The sequence below is a fragment of the Crinia signifera genome, chromosome 1, assembly GCF_055691185.1.
Source record: "Crinia signifera chromosome 1, ASM5569118v1, whole genome shotgun sequence".
NCBI lineage: Eukaryota > Metazoa > Chordata > Amphibia > Anura > Myobatrachidae > Crinia > Crinia signifera.
In genome coordinates, this window is record NC_139217.1 from 60,198,459 (window position 1) to 60,218,875 (window position 20,417).

A 20,417-nucleotide genomic window follows, 5' to 3' on the forward strand; every position below is an offset into this window, starting at 1 on the left:
CCTCCCTCACACTGGGCCTGATGCACTAAGCAGAGCCGGCCCTAGCCTAAATGACACCCTAGGCAAGATTTTGTCTGGCGCCCCTTAGCACCGCCGCTAGTTCTGCCTCTGACCCTGCTCCCCTTTCCCAGCACCATCAACCCTCATCATAGCAGTCATCATTTTGGTGCTCCTACCCGCAATATTTTAAATAGAAACAGTGCACACATTCTGTGCACAGCCCAAACAGGGGTATGTTCTTGCTGGGAAGGGGAATGGCCTCACTCACGCACAGAATATAGGCATGCTGCATATCATTTTAATCAGCAGAAGCTGCTGATGCCCCTAGGCATTCCAAATGCCCTAGGCAATTGCCTAGTTGGCCTATGCCTAAGGCCGGCCCTGGCACTAAGCTTCAAAAGTGATAAAATGGAGAGTAATAAACAGCCAGCCAATCAGCTCCTGCCTGACATATTTCAAACACAGCCTGTAACATGGCAGGTAGGAGCTGATTGGTTGGCTGTTTATCACTCTCCATTTTATCACTTTGTGAAGCTTAGTGCATCTGGCCCTTTAACTTTTTAAAGCTGAATTTCACTATTTGTTTAGAATGCAATGGGTTGAGGTTAATTTATCACAATATAATTGTATTGTTAAACTGTGTGAACGTCTCTTGCCTCAAGGCATACTGTTAGAGGAGCATAGCATATATACATATGCAAACCAATTCCTAATAAGTACATACAAACCTTCAGATTGCTTGCCCAGGTGCGGGTTCCGTTATTAGGTAACGTACTGTCATAAAAGATGTACAAAACAGAAACAGATAAATGTAACTAGTGATATGGCTGGGAATGTTACTGCCCCGTACAGCCCAGAGGCAAAGTGACTCAACGTCTTGGTGGAATAAGCACACCTGCAGTAAATGCTGCACCTGCCTAATGTCTAAAGCTGTGTACACACGGGGCGATTTCAGCACATATCGATGGCCAGTGATTCCATGTGCTGTGGGAGATAAATCTCCAGGAGCGCGGTCCGTGGCCAGCCCTCCATGGTCCCTGGTTGCAGGAGCATGCTCCGATTATGGCTAAAAATCGCTGGTCGTTGGTGCACAATGCACTATGTACCAGCCACCAGCGATTTCTAGTCAAAATGAGGTAGAGACAGAATGAGACAGAATAGCTGCCAATTTTCAGCCGAAATCGCTGGTCGCTGATGAAAACAATACACTGAGCAATATATGGCTGAGCGATATTGCCAGTACACTGAGCAATTTATCGCTGAGAGATTTTAAGCCAACGTCGCTCAGCGAACAAATCGCCCTGTGTGTACACAGCTTGACATGCAGGTTTCTTTTTCCTGCAAGGATTTATAAATGATCATTTTGTAAAGTTCTGGTAAATCCTAATGCAAAATTCACACGTACCATACCCTGCACAATGGAGGGTGAACGTCTGAGTGTATTGATCCAATTGACAGATCACTGTTGGGCATATCTGGAAGGCAACAATGCAGATGCCTGGAACTGGTCTGCCTTGTGGAAGTCTCAAAAAGGTGCCCTGGTTCTTTATGTTCTGTATTACATATCTACATGCTAGTGAGCGGGCCCAACCACTAACTTTCTGTCCACAGCTGTCATCATTAATTATTAAACTTACACCCACTCTATGCTGGTATACAAGATCCATCATATACCGATGTCCAAAAAGCATAGAAATCTACAGCAGCCCTGGCTTCCAGAGAAACCTATGGACCATTTAATACCAGAGGTTAATACATGATGGTGCTGTGGAGCAAAAGAAGGTATCAGAATCAGAATCAGCTTTATTGGCCAGGTATACTTGCGTATACTAGGAATTTGTTTTCGGTTTGCTACTGCAGCAGCCAAGTGGGTAACAAGTAAACAGCATACAGTATAAACAATAAACAATATAAACATGAACAGTCATACAGAAAGTTTTTCCGAGGGGACACCATGTTAGATTATGTGCAAAGTGTTATGGCGAGACTAGACAGTGAGGTGTTCGTGAGTTCACGTGTCAACAGGTGACCCGCTTGAGGGAAGAAACTTTTTAGGCTTCTGGTGGACCTGGTGGGAATAGCCCTGTAGCGTCTGCCTGACGGCAGCAGGTTAAACAAGCCATGGCCAGGATGTAGTTGGTCCTTGACTATCTTCGTTGCCAGCTTTTTTGCTCTGGACAGGTACAGGTCCTGGACAGAGGGAAGATCTTCTCCGCAGTTCTGACTACCTTTTGGAGTCTGCATTTGTCTCTGTCGCTGGCGGAGCCGTACCAGACCAGTATTGAGGAGCACAGTACAGACTCCACAATTGCGGAGCAGAAGCTTCTGTGGGATGTTGAATTTCCTCAGTTGCCTAAGGAAGGATAGCCTCTGCTGCGCTTTTCCAACAATCATATCAATGTTGGGCCCCCATTTAAGGTCCCGGGAGATTGTGGTTCCTAGGAACTTGAAGGAGTCCACTAGCGACACCACACTGTCAGCAATTGTTAGCGGAGGAACACAAACAGCCTTCTTCCTAAAGTCCACTACCATCTCAACGGTTTTAATTGGGTTGAGCTCTAGATGGTTGCTGCTGCACTACCGTGCCAATTGGTCCACTTCTTGTCTGTAGGCCGATTCGTCCCCGTCCTTGATAAGGTTAATGACGGTATGTCGGCAAATGGTAAAATACTTTGTTGTTGCACTTGCACAGCACAGATTGGGGTTGTGGCAGAGTGTATAGCAAGGTACACATTAGAGCGATTTGTACCTGGCTGATATTATGGGTGATGGGACCCTGCAGCGGTAGGTGCATACACAATTGTCAATGCAGGGGTGACAAAGTGATGGGGGGTGGATATCTTCTGGTTGACCCGGCAGCAGAGCTGGCCAGAGGGACATCTCTTTCCCATACATCCCCCATGTGGCCATGAAATACCTGTGTGGTGCAAAAAAGGTGTATGGCTTTGTGGGAGGGACATATCTTCATGGGAGGGGCATACCTTCATGGGAGGGGCATGGTGTTGCACCCCATCCCCCATTTTCATGCAGTGCAGGCTCCTACACAGTAACAGGAGACAGGTACTGCACATAATTTTATAGTTAACAGAGTCAGGTGACCGCTGCAGAGACTGTGGTTGTGGTCATGGCAACACCCATAGCATTGAGATGGTGAGAACATAGCTGTTTTAACATCACAGCAAGATGGGATATACTATAAGCAACAGCAAACACCCGAGGTCTGGAGGTCAACCTGAGCACGTGACCTCCGCAGAGTAGCGCACTAACACGCAGGTAAAAAAGCGGTGTGCCAGATAACGATTCCTGACATTGTAGTCATTTATTTTATACTTGTTTGCTATTCGTTATTGTATGATGACCCGTCATTTGTATGCTGATCAATTTGTGTTTGTATAGTTTCTTCTTGACACCTTGTCCTCTTCATCAGGCATGACAAAACTGTGGCCCTCCAGCTGTTATTAAACTACACATCCCAGCATGCCTTGCCATAGTTTTAGCATTCCCTAACAGTAAAACTGGGGCAAGGCATGATGGGACTTTTAGTTTCGCAACAGCTGGAGGGCCATAGTTTGGCTATGCCTGTCTTACATCATTAAATACACTATATTGACAAATGTATTTAGCTACACCTATTAATTATTGTATTCAGGTGTTTCACTCAGACCCATTGCCGCCCGCAGGTGTATAAAACCATGCACCTAGCCATGCAGTCTTCATCCGCAAACATTTGTGATACAAAAGGGGGTCATTCTGCAGAGCTCGGTGACTACAAGCGTTTTACTATGATAAAATAATTCCCCGAGCTGGATTTTGCTTTCATTTCCCAATAAACTGCTGTGCTCCTTTAAATAAATATGCCCAAACTAAGCATGTATTGATTACTGATTCTGGCTGGTTCAGTACTCATAAGTTCCCTGTTGATAATACACCGAAGAGGAGAAGCTGCACACAAACCAAGCTGTGCTTTGTTGTTATAGAATGAACAGAGATAATTAGTTCCACGCAGTATTCTGTAGCATTGTGTCAAATGTTTTCCTTTCCCTTTTAATGGTAGGTAATTATTGTGGTCTATATCTCGGGAGACTCTGCGGCAAGGGTTGACATTATGTAAGGTTAAGTTCACATGATAGAAGCCGAATTGAAAACCTTATCAGCAGAGTGCAGCAGGACATAAGCCCTGGACAGCATCTCTGCATGTGATTTGGAGAAGGGAACAGGTGGCTATTGGCTAAAGGTGAGCAAATTGTTTAATCTGATTTTAAAATCTAACAGAATGTAGCACACAGAACCAATCCATTCGGTGCTTTGGTCTTGCTTATGAAGAATGATTTTGAATCCGTGGCCCAGCTGCAGCGGTTCCGTTCATTTCTCCAGTCATGCGAAATTTGCTGACTACAGGCCAAGCACCTTATGTTTATTTGGTGATGATAAATCTGTCCGATGACTTCAAATATTCTTACAGGCTGTGGAAGAAGGAGACTTTTCTTGGCGCTTCACATTAAAACCAATATCAAAGTACATAATGTTTTTTTTCTGCACTTTTTAAATATAAAACAATGGTAACTTTGCAGCATTAAATCACTTCTGTTTACATGTGGATGGCCAAATAATCTGACAGTGTTTTATATAGGGATGTGCACCGGCCACTTTTAGTCATACTTGCCTACTTGCTTTTCCGGGAGAAGGCGGCCAGCTCAGTGAAGCAGGGGGGCGGGGCCGCTGCTTCAAGTGGAAAAGGGGCGTGGTGGGGGCAAAGGCAGGCTGCCTCGTGTGCGTGTCCAAAGCGGGCGTGTCATTTAGCCACGCCCCCTGCCGTGTAATGCCGGTATTTCAGGCATTACACTGTGGTGGGCGACACTAAAACTACTCAATACGCATCATCTTAATAACGGATCCACCCGTTGAGGGGGAGGGTTCCTGGGGTCAGACAGCTTTCCGGGAGGGTTGCCCCTCTTTCCGGGAGGCCGGGAGGGGGACCCGATTTCCGGGACCCTCCCTGCCATCCCAGGAGGGTTGACAACCCTGCTTTTAGTGTTTCATGAAATGTGTATCTGAAGCAGTGTTTTGGATCTGGATCTGTTCCAAAACACCACCCTTCAGTGTTTCGTATCTGTATTTTTTTTTAAACATAAAAATCCACATCCGTGCTGAATTTCACATGCAGAATGAAGATGGGGCCGGAAGTTCTGGTCTCACAAGAATCAGCAGAAAGATGACGTTTTCATCTCGGATTAGTGGTGGGATGGTAGTGGTAGTGAACACCTCGGGAACACCTCGGGAACACCTCGGATCAGGTAAGTTCCCTAGGATCCGAACGCGCTCATCCATAGTTTTTTTTTTTTTGTTTGTTTTCTTTGGGATGTATGGGCCGTCGTAAATGTAATGAAATATGTATAAGAAAATTACCGGCGGTAAAAGATGACGGCATGTAACTGCATTGTATGTATTGTGAAAAATCATGTAATAAAATTTAAATAAAAAAAAAAAAAAAATCCACATCCGTGCTGAATTTCACATGCAGAATGAAGATGGGGCCGGAAGTTCTGGTCTCACAAGAATCAGCAGAAAGATGACGTTTTCATCTCGGATTAGTGGTGGGATGGTAGTGGTAGTGAACACCTCGGGAACACCTCGGGAACACCTCGGATCAGGTAAGTTCCCTAGGATCCGAACGCGCTCATCCATAGTTGTATGTACTTGAATTTAGCTTTTTTTGGGCTGACTTTTAATTCAGCCATGCAGTCGTGTTTGTTAATAACTTAGGGCCTTATTCTAGTTCACTCTTAGAGGCAAATTTCTTCTCAAATGGTCAAAACCATGTGCACTGCAGGTGGGGCAGATATAACATGTGCAGAGAGAGTTAGATTTGGGTGGGGTTTTTCTTCAAAGTGAGATCTACAGTATATTGCAGTGTAAAAATAAAGCAGTCAGTAGTTTCCCTGCACAGAAACAAAATAATTTACCCAAATCGAATTCTATCTGGACCTGTTACATCTGCCCCCCTGCATTGCACATGGTTTTGTCCATCTGAGAAGGAATTTGCCTCTAAGAGTGAACTAGAATAAGGCCTTTAGTTTTAGTTTTAAAAGCACAGTACAAAAATGAAATAATAAAAAAAAACACCTAAACTGTACACATGGATTTACTTCAGCGTTCTCCATGGTGACTTAGTGGCCTGAGCCATTCCTATTTAGGATAGGGGCACGTCTCTGTTTTTTTTTCCAGGAAATTAAGAACTTGACCCTGTCGGCAGCATACATAATCGTAGTAGTCCAAAATTGGGCATGAGGTAAGCATTTTCTTTTTATTTGCTAAACCTTGCTTTCTATTGAATCTGCCCCATGGTGTTTGATCTCACAAATGTTTTGCATTTCAAATTTGAATTTTTATAATAACACAGTTGTGCTTCCAAATAGTGTTTTATTAGCATGTTTACTACTGTGTGACATTTGCTTAATAAATTATCTTAACACTTTTAACCACATTTGTTATTTTAGCTATAACTGTAGCTATTTATTGGGATTTATTGTATTTGATATATAAACCGCATCTCGTTTTACTTTCATTAGCCATGTCATATAATCCTACAGTTACTCCTGCGCTCTATATTGCATTAGTGATTTTGAAACGATTATCTCCTATAGATGAAAGGAAATTGTTTTAATATACAAGCTGCTATCTGATAGTCTTCTCATATAAGAAACTGCATGTACTTTACTATCTAGAGGGGTCTACACGCTTAGGAATTTGCTGAGCGCTCTGAGCAATGCTAGATAGCTACAGAACGCTCAGCAAGATCGCTCAGTAGTACACAGCGCTGTGTGCTGAGCGATCTGCCAGGGCCAGGGTGATAGCGATGTGCAGAGCCACGCATCTCTAACCGCTATGGCACCTACCAGGGCTAAAAGTGGTCCTGGAGAGGTGGGGGAACTCCTTCCCATCCTAATTACCCCTCCTCCCCTCACCCCACTAGGTAGAGCCAGGGCCTGTGGCAAGGTTTTCGGTACCCACATGCAAACTATAATGCTTTTCTGCTAGAATTACTGTGCCAGGGCCAAGGCAGAGCTCACCTAGTTCCATCTCACCACTAGAGGTAGTGGAACTCAGTCCCCCCCCCCCCCCCCCCATCCCCGTTCCCCCCACACACACTTTAACCCCAGGCACCTAAACCCGGAGCGATGTAGGGGCAGTTTCAAAGTGATCTAGGGCCAGATTCTCTAAGCTTTAAAAGTGATACAATGGAGAGTGGTAAACAGCCAGCCAATCAGCTCCTACCTGCCATGTCACAGACTGTGTTTGAAAAATGTCAGGCAGGAGCTGATTGGCTGGCTGTTTATCACTCTCCATTTCATTACTTTTTAAGCTTAGAGAATCTAGCCCCTAGTGAGATCACAAAGAAAATACCCTTAAATCGCTATGTGAGTGGGCCCTATGAGTCTCCTGTTTTATTTCACAGTTGCAAAAAAATAAATAAACCCCCAACAAAATAAGAACTGTTTTTAGTTCAGCTCTGTTATACCCATCAAGCTTCAGTAAATGTGTATTTTGTCACAGTGGGATGTAAGCTGCCACCTTGTGGATGAGTGTAGATTAAACAGGTTTAAAATAGAACATAAAATATTAATAATGTTATTGATATAGCATGTTTCTCCTATGTAATGTAACATATTACATTACTAGAACACCTGCTTAAACAACTACAGAAAAAGCTGCTATAAAAAATGATTCTGTGTACTTATGCAGCTAGCGGCTGCTTTGACGTTATATGGAAGTAGCTCTACTGCTTGCCAAAAGCAAAAAGGCCCTTCGGTATTGAGTACCTTATCTAGAATTGCTAGAGAGAGAGAAGGGTTTGGAGACCCGCACCATAAATTGATATGTGTATAATAATTTTTCTTTTTTGATTTTTTAATTTTTTAATTTTTTGTGGATGGATATTAGTCACCCCAGGCAGGAGTCTTATACAAATATCTCTCCTGACTGGTTTAGGTTGCTGTCCCCTGATTTAAAGTTATACAATGAAGAAATAGAGAAAAAAAGAAATCAGTTTACAATAGGACGCACTCCTCATCCACCAAGTCCCTTACGGACTATTAAATAAAAACTGTTTTTACCTATATATAGGTGTATATTTTATTGGTTTGGTTTAACTTAACAGGCAAGTAATTATTTGTATTTATACAATTGTATTAATTATAAACCTTTATAGATTAGTTCCCTGTGCCAGGGATATTCAAGTAGCGAAGAATATTAAAAACAAGTGAAAGTATAAGAAAAGTAAAGAATAATAAGATTAAAATCGATATGTGCAATATGTAGCTTGATAAATTTAATTATTGTGTTGCTTCTCAGATGCTAACACTTATTTATGTTTTTGAAGCCTGTACTCCTTAATGCCCTGATAAACATGAGGTGTCACTGTTGTCTGTTATCACGTGATACATATAGGTATCACTGCCTAATATCCACGATGTTATTGTGTGATGCCACTAATCCACTAATTTCAGTGCCCGGAGGCAGAGTTGTCTACCGTACGGCCCAACACCATGGCCCTTATTCAAGTTCGTGCGGTACGGCCCGCGTGCGGCCGTACCGCCGATGTTTTAACACTGCACATGCGCAGAGGTGAATCTGCGCATGTGCAGCCCCCTTCGCCGCAGACGGATTTCGTCCGCCGCAAAGGGGGCGGATAGGGGCGTGAGAGGCATCATGCCCTCATTTCCCTATGTGTACGCCCCGCGTTTCATGGGCGTTCCCATGCAAACGCGGGGCGTATGCATGGTAATGAGGGCATGACGCCACTCATGGGGGCGGAAAGCTGACGTCGCCGGATGTCAGCTTTCAGCCCCCATACAAGCTACCACACGGACGATTGTCCGTGTGGTCTTAGCTTGCGGGAGCTGCCGCGGCGTGCGGACCTGCCTTCGATGGTCGACGACCATCGAATGTAGGGGGCAGCTCCCACCATGGTGGAGGCGTAGCCTCCACCATTTTAATGCGGATCGCCAGCCGTCCGTGTACGGACGGCCGTGGCGATCCGTCTGGTGGGCGGCCCTTGGTTTGTGCGGTCGGAGCCCCGTGTGCGGCTCTGACCGCACCAACCAGAATAAGGGCCCCTGTCCCCAGGTAGAATGGTGTTGATCACAATTGTGGTTCTCTCATCAGGTTATTTTTACATACTCACAACCTCATAATTTGGTGACACAATGTGTCTACTAAAGGTTTTTGTTGGCCAAAAAATCTTTTGCTAATAATCGTGGCCGGTGGCAGTGATACTTTTATTAAACCAAAGCTGTTGAGCACCATAAATGGCAGTGTTATGTCCTATACCTGTACTCAGGTTCGTGCTGGCTCACTGTTATTTGAGTCTGTTAACGCCAAACAGTCAGCAGTTTTACGTGTCTACTGAAAGTATACCCACAGTGTGAAGGGTGTATTTTGAAGTTGACTGTTACTGCGATCGGATGTTGTTTATTGCGGGGATATCATATGCCATATGGTTTGGTCCCAAACCTAATATGGCATCCTTTAATATTATTAATTGTCCCCCAAACAACACAGTGCTGTAATGAATTGGCTCCCCTTCTTTTGTATATTTGGCAAAAATATCTCCGTACACACCAGACGATATTTATATTGTAGACATAAGATATTTAGCACTTTATATATAGAAATTGGGGATACACTTCTAGCACTGGGTGGGTATTTCACTTGCTGGTAGATGGGAAGTAGCGCTAAACTTTTGGGATTATTTGTGCCTCCTGGTTTGATCTTCAAACCTATATATGGCAGCCCATATAATAGTAATTGCGTTTATTCCACATTCCCATATGTAGTACTATAGTGAATAAGCTCCCACCTCACCAATAATGTGTGTTTTTAATAAACAATCTCCGTGTTGGTTTTCATTACATACACACTAGGCGATGTTCAGATTGGGTATGCCCAATGATAGTATTTATATTTATCCAAAGTATATACATATATTTTGATCAATTGGGATTCAGCCACATTTATTAGTTTAAATATAACGGCATATTCAGAATTGCACGGATGTTTATGTGCTTATATGATGTGCCGCACACGTTGTTAGTTGGTCCCAGCAAGTCAACGCTGAATACAAGTATACAGACCACGCGATGATTGTACCAATTTAAGCACATGAAACAAATGTATCAAATTGTATTCAGCGTTGACTTGCTGGGACCAACTAACAACGTGTGCGGCACATCATATAAGCACATAAACATCCGTGCAATTCTGAATATGCCGTTATATTTAAACTAATAAATGTGGCTGAATCCCAATTGATCAAAATATATGTATATACTTTGGATAAATATAAATACTATCATTGGGCATACCCAATCTGAACATCGCCTAGTGTGTATGTAATGAAAACCAACACGGAGATTGTTTATTAAAAACACACATTATTGGTGAGGTGGGAGCTTATTCACTATAGTACTACATATGGGAATGTGGAATAAACGCAATTACTATTATATGGGCTGCCATATATAGGTTTGAAGATCAAACCAGGAGGCACAAATAATCCCAAAAGTTTAGCGCTACTTCCCATCTACCAGCAAGTGAAATACCCACCCAGTGCTAGAAGTGTATCCCCAATTTCTATATATAAAGTGCTAAATATCTTATGTCTACAATATAAATATCGTCTGGTGTGTACGGAGATATTTTTGCCAAATATACAAAAGAAGGGGAGCCAATTCATTACAGCACTGTGTTGTTTGGGGGACAATTAATAATATTAAAGGATGCCATATTAGGTTTGGGACCAAACCATATGGCATATGATATCCCCGCAATAAACAACATCCGATCGCAGTAACAGTCAACTTCAAAATACACCCTTCACACTGTGGGTATACTTTCAGTAGACACGTAAAACTGCTGACTGTTTGGCGTTAACAGACTCAAATAACAGTGAGCCAGCACGAACCTGAGTACAGGTATAGGACATAACACTGCCATTTATGGTGCTCAACAGCTTTGGTTTAATAAAAGTATCACTGCCACCGGCCACGATTATTAGCAAAAGATTTTTTGGCCAACAAAAACCTTTAGTAGACACATTGTGTCACCAAATTATGAGGTTGTGAGTATGTAAAAATAACCTGATGAGAGAACCACAATTGTGATCAACACCATTCTACCTGGGGACAGGGTGTTGGGCCGTACGGTAGACAACTCTGCCTCCGGGCACTGAAATTAGTGGATTAGTGGCATCACACAATAACATCGTGGATATTAGGCAGTGATACCTATATGTATCACGTGATAACAGACAACAGTGACACCTCATGTTTATCAGGGCATTAAGGAGTACAGGCTTCAAAAACATAAATAAGTGTTAGCATCTGAGAAGCAACACAATAATTAAATTTATCAAGCTACATATTGCACATATCGATTTTAATCTTATTATTCTTTACTTTTCTTATACTTTCACTTGTTTTTAATATTCTTCGCTACTTGAATATCCCTGGCACAGGGAACTAATCTATAAAGGTTTATAATTAATACAATTGTATAAATACAAATAATTACTTGCCTGTTAAGTTAAACCAAACCAATAAAATATACACCTATATATAGGTAAAAACAGTTTTTATTTAATAGTCCGTAAGGGACTTGGTGGATGAGGAGTGCGTCCTATTGTAAACTGATTTCTTTTTTTCTCTATTTCTTCACCTTATCTAGAATTGCAGTGTGTAAGAGGCAACCAGCGTAGAGAAGAGATATGTTTTGTTTTATTATTGCTTATTATTTGTTTTTTTGGGGGGTGGGGTTGTCGTGGTGCTAATTATTTGTTTGCTCCACTACTCTACCTGTAATCGGGTGCCGGACGGGGTCCCGACAGTCAGGATCCCGACAGTCATTAACCCGACGTCGGGATCCCGACTGTTAAAACACAGACGGCCGGGTTCCCGACGGCCGTCGGCTATTTTCCCTCGTGGGGGTCCATGACCCCCTTAGAGGGAGAATAGAATAGGTGGCGAGCGTGCCCACAGCGTGGCGAGCGCAGCGAGCCCGCAAGGGGCTTTGTTGCGCTGGCCACGCTGTCTGACACCGGCCAGTCGGGATACCGACGTCGGGATAATGACTGTCGGGATCCCGACTGTCGGTGAAACATACCACACCCCCTGTAATCAGAACTCCACATAGTGATGCAGGGGGTCAATTGTAAAAGATGCAATCCCCCAGCACTGTAATTCCAGGTACACATGGTCCAATGGGGCAGATGTATCAATCTGCCTATAACGTTTTTTAAATAATGAGTCCTGCTTCTCCAGCATAACGTGGAGAAGCAGACACACGTTCTAGGCAGATGTATTAAACCCCCCCCCCCCCAAGCCGATAAGGAGAGCTGTCATGCCCAGCATTAACGGCTCTCCTTATTGGCTCCACCGGCGTCCTGCACATGCGCACTCGCAGCTTCCCCCCCCCCCCCCCCCCCCGGGCCGGCTTTCTGGCCATGCGCGAGATCTCGCTAAAACCGCGAGATCTCCAGCGCAGCCCAAGCTGGAAACTAGTAATACATCAGGTAACTCGTAATCCCCCCCCCCCCCCCCCCCCCCAGTTAACCAGCATTAAGTGCATTTCTGCAATTAACACTGCTTCATACATCTGCCCCAATGTGCTAGGCAATTTTTAGTAGATAGTCAAAATTGCCTAGCGAGATAGCAAGATTCGCACCATATGTACACTCCAGGCAATAGAGATGGACTGTACACGCAAGGCAATTTTGACCATGCTAGACAGTGTAGAGTATTTGACCTAAGGACAAATCACCCATGTGATTGTGACTGTCCCGTGCAATTGAGACAGTTGGGAGGTATGCCTTACCCTCCATCACCAGTGTACAAAATCTCAGTGATAGTTTCAGTCACTGGCTAATCCTGCATCACTTTGAGGAACACCAATAGGCAGGTATTAGGGAGTGCAAAACAGAAAGGGGCCTCAAGGCCCCCATACATATGGAACCTGGGTACTTGTGTATTATCACGGCACCCAAGTTTCCTACATACTGCACCATAGGAAAATCGCATCGCATGACATACAATGATGTTTTACGTTCCCCCTCACTATCCACGCCACCCTGAGGCGTGGCGAGCACAGCGGAACGCATCCTCCGACGTTTTCATTCCCCCACTATCCACGTCAGCGTGGAGTGGATTTCATATAGTGTGGCGAGCGCAGAGAGCCTTGGAGCCCGAAGTTTGGTGAGCACAGCTTGGCCTAGGCAAAGCCCTGATTTGAACCCCATAGAACATCTGTGGGACGAACTTGAGCGCAGGTCGCGGTCGCCTCGCACTTCTACACTACCACAGTTGGTGACTGTACTGCAGGAGGAATGGCACAATATCCCACTATGTGTGCTACACAAACTTGTGGAAAGTTTACCACGACGAGTAGCTGCTGTTATTTCTGCAAAAGGTGGACCTACCCCCTATTGATTGTAAATAAATGCATGGTTTCCATTGACATGTGATGTCCAGTGACTTTCTTCCATGTAGTGTATATCCATAGGCGAATCTAGAATTATGGTAATGGGTGGTCCCAGATCTAGACAATATCGCAGAGGGACCTTTGCGCGGCGTAGCCGTGCGGCAAAAAGGGGGTGTGGTCTCATGGGAAGGAGGCGTGGCATCACAAAAAGGAGTGTGGCATTACACTTTAGACCATACAGAGTAATGCCCATTACACATTTTAGCAAACTCCGTAATACCCATTACACATAAAGCCACACGCCGTAATGCCCATTACACATAAGGCCACACACCATAATGCCCATTACACATTGTGCCACATATCATGATGCCCATTACATATTTGCCACATAAGTGCTGCTTACCTACGTGCTCATTGCTAGGGGGTTCTTGCTTGATGACACCATAGTACCCATTACACATGATGCCGCACACCATAGTACCCATTACACATGATGCCGCACACCATAGTACCCATTACACATGATGCCTCGCACCATAGTACCCATTACACATGATGCCGCACACCATAGTACCCATTACACATGATGCCGCACACCATAGTACCCATTACACATGATGCCGCGCACCATAGTACCCATTACACATGATGCTGCACACATAATGCCCCTTACACATGATGCTGCACACATAATGCCCCTTACACATGATGCTGCACACATAATGCCCCTTACACATGATGCTGCACACCGTAATGCCCCTTACACATAATGCTGCACACATAATGCCCCTTACACATGAGGCTGCACACCGTAATGCCCCTTACACATTAAGCAACACATTATGCGTAATGCCCCCACATACCGCCACATATAGCGTTCCTATAAGCAATGCCCCCAAAAGTGCCACTTACTGTAAATTTTTATATGAGCCTTCGCTGCTGCTGCAGGGAGAGATGGAGAGCGGTGCAGCTGCTTCTATGGGGAGAGGAGCAGAGCGCAGCGCAGAGCACGCTCCCACTCCCCTCCTGGTGCCCCCTCTAGCATATATATATTTGAAATATTGTGCGCGCTGTTGTTGTGCGTGACGCCAGGCGCCGGCACCACATGATTAAAGGGGGGGCGGGCTGAGGTGAAAGCGGGAAGAAGAATTCGAGCGGAAGCTGCAGGGGTGACAGTCATTGACAGCTGGGCAGAGAACAGGAGGATGCCCGGATGTATTCAGAGCACTGCAGGTCATGGCTGTTTAAAATAATACCCCTTTCACAACAGAAAATGCAGGGATTTACCCGGGAATATGGTCCCAGGATCATGCAGGGACATTTCCAGGCTGACCCCTTATACACCAGCCTAGTCCCTGCATTTTCTGGTGTGAGGGGGAGAGACAACCACTCCCTTCTCCCTACCCCCCTTTAATCAACCAGCTATATCTTCGGAACCAACTGACCCATTTACATGAGACCAGTCTCATATTGAAGAACTTTTGAGTTGGCTTCGAATGATTTTGGTCCCGTGAAACTGGGCTGTTTGGTTCCAGAGAAATCTGCCCTCAAAGAACATAAACAGTCATGAAATTACATTTAAGAAATAAAAAAAAACGGTTTAACCTCAATATCCCTGGAACAAATTAACCCATATGGATCCAGCCTGTATCAGATTAAAGGCCCAGCGATTTGGGTTCAACTGAGATCAACCTTGAGCTTCAGTGATGCCGAAGGGGGAACTGGCAGCCGTTGAACTGGGTGGGGGTCGGAATTAGCAGGTCCCATGTTATCCTATAGGGAAAACGTTCCTGCTTTGCCTGGCCGTATCTCTGGTTTCCAGGGGGCTAGAGACACGGGGCTGGGCTCGTTGGAAAGCCCCATCCCTCAGCTACAAAATGGGCTGTGTACCCCCGGACCATCCCCTAGATTCGCCTATGTATATATAAGTCTGTTTGTTCGGCACTCTCGTCGAGGAGTAAATGTACTGGTGCCTTCCTCAGTAGGGGTATACAGCAATATTCCCAGGGTATTGCTACTCCAAAGTATCAGGCGGCACTCGGTTTGTATAAAGCAAGTTGATTATATTTGTGCAAAATTCACATATTTATGCCATCAACGTTTCAAGACCGGATGCGTGCAATAAAGTGCAATAGTGCTAGAAAAGAAACGTTTCTTTTCTAGCACTATTGCACTTTATTGCACGCATCCTGATGAAAAGACCGATCCGGTCTTGAAACGTTGATGGCATAAATATGTGAATTTTGCACAAATATAATCAACTTGCTTTATACAAACCGAGTGCCGCCTGATTCTTTGGAGTAGCAATACCCTGCTAATATTGCTGTATATATATATATATATATATATATATATATATATATATATATATATATATATATATATATATATATATATATATGCACCTGTTGAGGTAACCTTATTTACTTAAGCTATGCCTATAATTACTACCGATAGTGGCTTCTTCTGGCCACCATGTTGTGCGTTCCACCAACAGGATGAACACACAACATGGTGGCTGGAAGTAGCCACTATCAGAACAGCTGTGTTAGGCGCCGCTGTGCGCCTGCAAGCTCCGGTGTCACTCACAGTGCCGAAGCCGCAGGACGCAGCAGCCGGCGCCATCTTCCCCGGCTTCTGCCGGACGCTCAGGGCGGAAGCATCGGGCGTTGCTAGGCAACGGCCTGAACTTCCGCCCTCCGCACAGTGGCTGACGTAATTAGCCGGCGTCTGTTGGGCACAGATGCCGGTTATAGGGCTCTTGTTCCTGGTTGTGTCCTGGTCATCCGTGTGCTGGCTCCCAGTATCAGTTCCTGTTCCCTGGATATCCTGTCAGGTGTTTCCTGGTATCAGCGCTGCTACAGTCCATCCTTTGTCTGTGGTCCTAACATCTCCCAGATAAGTCAGGGTTCGCTCTGCATTTCTTTCTACTCCTTGTATACCCGCAATACCATCTGCATTGTGTTATATCGTGCACGGCCTGGGTGGTACAGCCCCCGATGGTTGTTCACCCCCGTGTGACGGTTCAGGGGTTACTTTATTATTTGTGTTCCATCCCTGCGCATTGTTGCGTCCACACCGTATATTGTATAATTTTTACTACCGGTTCTGTCCATTTGTAATTGTGTGTCATCTCCTGAGCATTGTTGCTCCTCTGGGGCCACTGGGGATACCCCGTTCCGTTTTAGGGTTTAGTCAGTGTTTCCCCTTGCTGTCTTCCTACCTTGACAGTTGCGTTGTCACCCACAAAGACCTGGTGGCATCGGGGTCGGAGCCGGCCTAACCAGCTCCTTCGGACGCGGCTATTATAGGCGAAGCTTAGCATTGCACGCAACTGTCAACCACGGTCAGGGGCAACGAAGTCAGGGCCTTGGTTCGGGGATATTCCCAGTCTCCACACTTGCCCTCAGAATCCTAACAAGCTGTTGGTAATTGTCTAATTTCTTCACAGGATGAATGGAACAGCTGTTGGTAATTGTCAAATTTTTAGTAACTCCTGTTTGTGTGTTAGTACTCTGCTGACTCTCAAGCTTGGCTCTTGTTGGATTTTCCTTTATCTTGAAAAAGACCGGGTTAGGGACGAAACGTCGACTATCAGCTACAGTATGTGCAATAAAATTGTGCCTTTGAATTGCATCTTATGGTGAGTGCCCTCTTCAGCTTTCTTTTTGCTGGACTCAAATGCTGTTATTATTGGAAGTCCTCCTGGGACTTCTCTAAAGGAGCACCACACCGATACCCACATTTGGATGTGAGTAAGGACCCCGAGTTACATATATATAAATATATATGGGGGATGGTGCGGCACTTGAAGCATAAATGTCAGGCTGTACACTAGGTTAGTGCAACATTTCAATGCTTTCATTTAAGCATTTTCATCAGGCGTCATTAGACAATACATAAAAGACATACCTTTATACACCCAGTGAGTTGCGTGTGAAGGCAGCCATCCCTCCATCCCAGGCGTGCAACACGTGACGTCACCGAGTCGCCGCACGTCAGGTGTTGAGCAGGCACGTCACAATTGTGCGCCCATCACCTAGGAAACAATATACAAAAGCTATTAAGCTCTGTGATTCAAAGTTACATTAAAACGGACCATAATACCTATACCACATTAAAAATATACAGTGATGAATCCGATTTCTAGAATCTAGATTAATGGCGTAATTTTACCGGCTATAATAGCGTTATCAACATGTATGGGTTTTACCATAAAAAATTATGGCTAAGTAAGGATAGGTCTATAAATCACAATATTAAAGCGAATATATGCATAGTGGCTACTATTTAAATGGATCTAATATTATTTGCATGTAAGAAAACTGATGCCTAGATTCTCATTCAAGCCTCTCGGCGCTATAGTATCCAGGCGGAAAATCCACCCGAACTCACACTGTAAAAGTTTAAGAGCACGATTACCCCCTCTGATTTTAGCAGGTATATGATCTATCATTCTGTAGCGTAATGATGGCAGTGAATGATGAGAGCTACAAAATGTTTAGGGACAGGTAATTCGCACTTGCCCCCAGCCAGAGCTGCACATATAGTGGAGCGGTGCGTAGTTATTCTCTCTTTAAATGTCCTCTCGGTTTTCCCTATGTAGGATAAACCACAAGGGCAAATCAGCTGGTACACCACAAACATAGATTCACAGGTTAATGTGAATTTGATGTTGTACTTAGTACCTAGGTGGGGGTGGAATAACACATTACATGGGATAGTACAAGTACATACTTTGCATGTTCATCTTATGCAACCTCTAGGTTGTGTAGTAGTTACTCTTTGAAAGATGGTGATATCTGATTTAACCCTGCCCCCTGCCCTCCCCTACCCACCCCCTGCTGCCCGGAGTTTTAATGTTAACAGCGGGAGGCACCTCTCGCGCTGCCTCCCACCCCCACATGCAGCAGTGTAAGAGGGTGGGAGGCAGCAGGAGAGGTAGAAATTATGAAAATAATAAAAGAAGATATATAAATATCTTCTTTTTATTATTTTCATCATTATGACAGGGGAGGCTCTGCCTCCCCTGCCTCCCCTGACTGCACGTCCCTGCATCCACAGTGCTTGATCAACTACAGTATAAAATACCTTTCAGAAATAGATCATAATTTTGTTTAACTTTGTATGGTCCTGACTGATTTATTTAGCGTAGACATATTTTGCAGCATTTTTGAGAAAATTTGACATCAGTCCCTGCCCCAATGGAGCTGAATGTACATGCACACACATTCATGCTAGGGTTAATTTTGTTGGGAGCCAATCACCTACCAGTATAATTTTGGATTATGGGAGGAAACATGAGTACCTGGAGGAAACCTACGCAAGCATGGGGAGAATATACAAACTCCGCACAGTGAGGCAGTAATGCTAACCATTACACCGCCCGTGCTTCCCCACTAATAAAAACAATTAAAATAGATAAATGCTGCCTGTAAATGTATGTATGTATGTATGTATGTATGTATGTATGTATGTATGTACTGTATGACAAATAAAAACTGTTGTGACAAGGATCACATGCACTGGGTAAAAGTACAACAGCATCTCTATTTCTCCACAGCAGTCAAGCATTCCAATGGTGATTACTGTAGCCCACAACCCCAGTCAATTGCCTGGGCAGCTAGACCACCATCAGGAGCATTGGACTGGTCTACAGAACCCATTTTTAAAGGCAGCTCAAAGGTGCACCTCATCAGCTTGGCAGAGATGACTCCTGAGCTGCAACTGAAACCTGGACTGGATCCCTGTTTAACTGTTGTAGTGTGACAAAAACATGAAAAACCTATTAACCCTGTTACACTTCAAATGAGGACAAGACTGTGTATAGAAAATCTAAATCTGAGCATTTCACAATTTTTTTTGTTCCAAATACAAAATTCTTGTAGAGATGATTCAGAAGGGTCCTTTTATCAATGTAACAGACTGCATCTCATCTTGCCATTGCTCTATGACTTCACCAGGTTGGAATTGCACAATATCTATCTATCTATCTATCTATCTACCTACCTACCTACCTACCTATCTATCTATCTATCTCTAATTACAAAGTGCACTACCAAGCCTTCCGCATAACAAAAACAACTGCAAGTGTTTAGCGTAGCAGGTCAGCATTTTAGTGGCCATCTTAGAACTGTAGATTTACTAAGATCCAATCAGATACTATCTATTATCTTCCAGAAGGTGTTAAATAAACAAGAAGTAGAATCTGATTGGTTGCTGTGGGCAACAGCCCATCTTCAATAGAACTCCCATCTTAGTAAATTGACCCCGAAGTGTCTCTTTTGTTCCTGTCAGAAGAGGAAGTATTGATGTATTGATGTGACCCGGCCAGTTCCTTCTGATTATCCCCTCTGGGGGATGGCCAGGGGCTGTGGCAAACACATGGATTTATGGTACACATGGGTCTCATGCTTGTGGCATGCGCCTACCTACATTTACAGTTGCAGAATCAATATAAACATGAAATAAAGATTACTCACTAGATATTAGTATTAGCAGTAACACTATCCTTCCTATAATACAATGGCTGATGCTAATGTTGGAATATTATACTACCTTGCATAATAAAACCATGTATTTTGTAACATGTTTTCAGTGTTATTTATTAGTAATACATGTTCCAGCCCCCCCGTATGACAACATATACTGTCATCCTCATTATTCTCTCCATAGACCCCCTACCCTGCGCTGCGCAGTTTCTTCATTATAGGAAGTACTCCAAGCTAACAGTAATACAGATACCACAGCAGAAGGTGCAATAAAGCTAGTGAGAGCTACATGTGCTCTGTACAGTGCACCACATTAGTCCTAGGAAGCTCCGGTAAGGACCGGAACAGTTTGGCAGATGTGCCATCTCAGACTAATCACATCAAACACTTTTCATCATCTATGAAATGTAAATGCAAATGTCCTCATCTCGCACCTAAACCCATTGTCTT

General features: G+C 44.1%; 1 long non-coding RNA gene across 1 annotated transcript; it reads left to right on the top strand.

The window, feature by feature from the left end:
* The first annotated feature begins 3,172 nt into the window (after positions 1-3,172).
* LOC146025950 (uncharacterized) lies at positions 3,173-19,942 on the top strand. Its single transcript, XR_014454325.1, has 3 exons — positions 3,173-3,273; positions 4,055-4,234; positions 19,040-19,942. It is a non-coding gene; the product is annotated as an uncharacterized LOC146025950 (long non-coding RNA).
* The last annotated feature ends 475 nt before the right edge of the window (positions 19,943-20,417 follow it).